Consider the following 5,126-nt stretch of genomic DNA (forward strand, 5'->3'; position numbering starts at 1 on the left):
ATTTATTCCACGGATCTCATGGCGTACAAGGCACCTGGAAAATAGCTGTGTGGGCTTTCCATATGGGTTGCTATTATTTTCCAGGGTACAGAAAACAGATTGTTGGAAGCACTCCCTGTTCTGTGGCTTGTGCTATTTTATTTTTTAATTTTTATTTTTTTTTTTTTTTTAAAGCAGAGCAGCAGTCAGTGCTGTTTCCTCTCTGCTGAACGTTGTTTAGAGACTGCTCCTAGTGCAACTCGAAGCAGGAAAAGGCTTAGAGCTTTTAATTAAAAGCTGCAATCTGCTCTTTCCTCTAAATGCAAAGTGTCACCTACAGGATGGGAAGAAAAAGAATAATAATTTAAAAAAAAAATAAAGTCCATTTTTACTCCGTGGGGGAGGGCTGAGATTAAACTGTGGGGTTGCTCCTCCATTTTTACTCCGTGGGGAAGGGCTGAGATTAAACTGTGGGGTTGCTCCTCCTTGCAACCCAAATCGCGTTGCTCCTCTGGGATCTCAGTGGCAGGTCAGGATGCTTTTTGGGAATCCCGTGGCTCTGTTGGGCTGGGATATATTTATTATTGTATTGGCACCTTTTTCTTGAGAGTGCCCCACCTGCCTGAGCCCCCAGCAGCCGTGCTGACCCTGCTGAGCCCCCCAACCTCACCTGGGGGGCTGAGTCTCTTAGGAGGGGGTACCACAGATGTTTCCCTGACCTGCCAGCTCTTTGGCAGCATCCATGCATGGCTAAAGAGGTCAGCCTGCTTTTAAGCACGTCACCGAGCATCTCTGACTCCCTGGGAATGCGGGGTACCAAGAGGAGCCTGCGGGGATGGGAGGGAGCTTTCACTGCAGTGGATGAAGATGCTGGAGGACACGGGAGGTCCCTGAGGGGGTAGGGTGCTGGGTACGTAGGGTGAAGGGATGCTCCGGCTCGATAATTTTTATTTTGGGTGCGAACGGGCCAGCTCCAAGGCAGGGAGAAGATGAGTTTCCTATATTTGGCGCTGTGGAACGTGTCTAGCTCTGCCTGTCGTCCCTCCATCTGTGGTGTCTGGCTCGTCGGGGTGGTGAGCTCCCAGCTCAGTGCTTTCCTCGGGAAGCCAAAGCTTTGGGAAGTTTTTATTTCTCCCCCATCCCCTTTGCTGGTGATGGTGGGGGTGAAACGTTCCAACCTCTTCTTGGCCATTGCAATTCCTTCACCGTACCCATCTGCTGCCCTCCTTGAAGGGGGACCAGTGTCCCCAGGGTGGCCTTATGTCCCCTGGGGGAGGCTGGGCAAAGGCACCCTGCGCATCTAGTCCCATAAATGTCATTGTCTGTGGGAATAGAAGAAGGAGAAGAAAGGCAATCAAGGGAGGGGGGAGGAAATAATCCCTATAACCTATAATAAAAAGAAGATGCTAATAAAGATATTGTTCATTTGTTGGGCTGCATTTATATTCTCTCTGGCTGGCGGCTCTCCGCCTCTGAATTCAGAGCTGTGTCCTGGGTAAAACGTGAAATGTGCTGTAAGAGGAGGGCCAGCAGCTGGGACCTTCCACTGGACCTTCTCTGTGGGGTAGATGGGGTCTGGGGGCTTAGCTGTGGCAGGGGTATTGGCTTTGAGGGGTGGGGGTTATAACCCCTTGGTCTCCTTTTGCTGTGGTCAGAGATGTGTTTGGTTTCTGTTTTTGTGAGTTTGATTCTGAGTCTTTAGGGTGACCTTGCGTTTTGTTTTTGGGCTTTTCCTGGCAAACCAGAGCTGCGAATGTATAAATAGGGTGAGACTGTGGATGCATTAATGAGAACAAGGTGAGACGCAGCTTTTATATTAAATCTCCAGCCCCCTTAAAACCCTCCAGAGGGATTGCAGGGGGAAGGATGGAGAGGTGCAGGGAAGGGGAGCCCCGGACTGGGGTCTGCATCCTTCCCACCCCAGCCTCTATCCATCCATCTGTCCTTCCTACCCCAGCCTCCATCCATCTGTCTTTCCTACTCCGGCCTCTATCTATCTATCTATCTATCTATCCTTTCCACACCAGCCTCCATCCATCCATCCTTCTTACCCCAGCCTCTATCCATCCATCCGTCTTTCCTACTCCGGCCTCCATCCATCCATCTTTCCTACTCCGGCCTCCATCCATCCATCAGTGTGGGGAAGGGGAGCCCTGGACTGAGGCCTGCATCCTTCCCACCCCAGCCTCCATCCATCCATCCATCTATCTATCCTTTCCACCCCAGCCTCCATCCGTCCTTTCCACTCCATCCATCTGTCCGTCTGTCCTTACCACCCCAGCATCCATCCATCCATCCATCCATCCATCCTTTCCACCCCAGCCTCCATCCATCCATCCATCCATCCATCCATCCTTCCTACCCCAGCCTTCATCCATCCATCCATCCATCCATCCGTCCTTCCTACCCCGGCCTCCATCCATCCGTCCTTCCTACCCCGGCCTCCATCTATGGATCCATCCATTCTTTCCACCCCAGCCTCCATCCATGGATCCATCCATTCTTTCCACCCCAGCCTTCATCCATCGATCCATCCATTCTTTCCACTCCAGCCTCCATCCATCCGTCCTTTCCATCCATCCATCCGTCCTTTCCATCCATCCATCCGTCCTTTCCATCCATCTTTCCCACCCCAGGCTGCACCCCTGGACACTGGACCCAGAAAGCATCTCAGAACCCTTGGATCAGGCTCGTTGGGGTCCAGCTACCTTGTGTCCTTTCCACCCCAGCCTCCATCCATCCATCCTACTCCAGCCTCCATCTATCCACTTGTCTTTCCCACCCCAACCTGCACCCCTGGACACTGGACCCAGAAAGCATCTCAGAACCCTTGGATCAGGCTCGTTGGGGTCCAGCTACCTTGGGGTAGGAATTTGAGGTCCTCCAAGCCCTTCTGCATGTGCTGTCTAATAGCAAAGCAGCTTTGCAGGGGAGCTGATCCCCTCCTTGCACGGTGTCCTGTGCAAAGCGCCTGTGCCGAAACCTGGCCGGGGAGCAAACTGGGGTGAATCTGGAGGGAGACACAGGGTGTGAGCTATATTTGGGTGCCCGAGCAGAGAGAGCTGGGGTGGGAAGGGGTGGCCCTGGGTTTTGCAGGGAGATTGGCAGTTCTCCTCCCAGAGCCTCGGCTCCCCAGCCCTCCCAGAGCACATTGAAATTCAAATCGCGCCTCTCCACTGCTGGCTCTCTTTGTTGCTTCTTCAAATGACTAATTGTCACTTTTTTTTTTTTTTTTAAAAAAAAGCGAACAAGGGGGGGGGGGGGGGAAAGAAAAAAAAAAAATCTCCCGCACCTCCCCATGATGCTGCCTTATTAAAAAAAAAAAAAAAGGGGGGGGGGGGGGGAAAGAAAAAAAAAAAATCTCCCGCACCTCCCCATGATGCTGCCTTATTAAAAAAAAAAAAAAAGGGGGGGGGGGGGGGAAAGAAAAAAAAAAAATCTCCCGCACCTCCCCATGATGCTGCCTTATTAAAAAAAAAAAAAAAGGGGGGGGGGGGGGGAAAGAAAAAAAAAAAATCTCCCGCACCTCCCCATGATGCTGCCTTATTAAAAAAAAAAAAAAAGGGGGGGGGGGGGGGAAAGAAAAAAAAAAAATCTCCCGCACCTCCCCATGATGCTGCCTTATTAAAAAAAAAAAAAAAGGGGGGGGGGGGGGGAAAGAAAAAAAAAAAATCTCCCGCACCTCCCCATGATGCTGCCTTATTAAAAAAAAAAAAAAAGGGGGGGGGGGGGGGAAAGAAAAAAAAAAAATCTCCCGCACCTCCCCATGATGCTGCCTTATTAAAAAAAAAAAAAAAGGGGGGGGGGGGGGGAAAGAAAAAAAAAAAATCTCCCGCACCTCCCCATGATGCTGCCTTATTAAAAAAAAAAAAAAAGGGGGGGGGGGGGGGAAAGAAAAAAAAAAAATCTCCCGCACCTCCCCATGATGCTGCCTTATTAAAAAAAAAAAAAAAGGGGGGGGGGGGGGGAAAGAAAAAAAAAAAATCTCCCGCACCTCCCCATGATGCTGCCTTATTAAAAAAAAAAAAAAAGGGGGGGGGGGGGGGAAAGAAAAAAAAAAAATCTCCCGCACCTCCCCATGATGCTGCCTTATTAAAAAAAAAAAAAAAGGGGGGGGGGGGGGGAAAGAAAAAAAAAAAATCTCCCGCACCTCCCCATGATGCTGCCTTATTAAAAAAAAAAAAAAAGGGGGGGGGGGGGGGAAAGAAAAAAAAAAAATCTCCCGCACCTCCCCATGATGCTGCCTTATTAAAAAAAAAAAAAAAGGGGGGGGGGGGGGGAAAGAAAAAAAAAAAATCTCCCGCACCTCCCCATGATGCTGCCTTATTAAAAAAAAAAAAAAAGGGGGGGGGGGGGGGAAAGAAAAAAAAAAAATCTCCCGCACCTCCCCATGATGCTGCCTTATTAAAAAAAAAAAAAAAGGGGGGGGGGGGGGGAAAGAAAAAAAAAAAATCTCCCGCACCTCCCCATGATGCTGCCTTATTAAAAAAAAAAAAAAAGGGGGGGGGGGGGGGAAAGAAAAAAAAAAAATCTCCCGCACCTCCCCATGATGCTGCCTTATTAAAAAAAAAAAAAAAGGGGGGGGGGGGGGGAAAGAAAAAAAAAAAATCTCCCGCACCTCCCCATGATGCTGCCTTATTAAAAAAAAAAAAAAAGGGGGGGGGGGGGGGAAAGAAAAAAAAAAAATCTCCCGCACCTCCCCATGATGCTGCCTTATTAAAAAAAAAAAAAAAGGGGGGGGGGGGGGGAAAGAAAAAAAAAAAATCTCCCGCACCTCCCCATGATGCTGCCTTATTAAAAAAAAAAAAAAAGGGGGGGGGGGGGGGAAAGAAAAAAAAAAAATCTCCCGCACCTCCCCATGATGCTGCCTTATTAAAAAAAAAAAAAAAAAGAGGGGGTGGGGAAGGAGAAACACAAGCACCAGGGATAGTAAATCTCTTCCTCCTTTCCACACACCAGCTGCTGTGATGCTCTACTGCAGCGGCCAAGACACTTCATCCTCCTCCGGGGGTTTACTTGGATAAACAGGGCAATTCCTGCTACGTTTGCTTTTTATTTGTTTTTTTTTTTTTTTTACTGGCTCTAAATAGCTGGGGAGGGGGTGGGCTGGCGCAGGTGGCACGGGGTATCTACCCCTTTCCCAGCCC

This window comes from Calidris pugnax, unplaced genomic scaffold (assembly GCF_001431845.1).
Source record: "Calidris pugnax isolate Ruff unplaced genomic scaffold, ASM143184v1 scaffold265, whole genome shotgun sequence".
NCBI classification, from domain to species: Eukaryota; Metazoa; Chordata; class Aves; order Charadriiformes; family Scolopacidae; genus Calidris; species Calidris pugnax.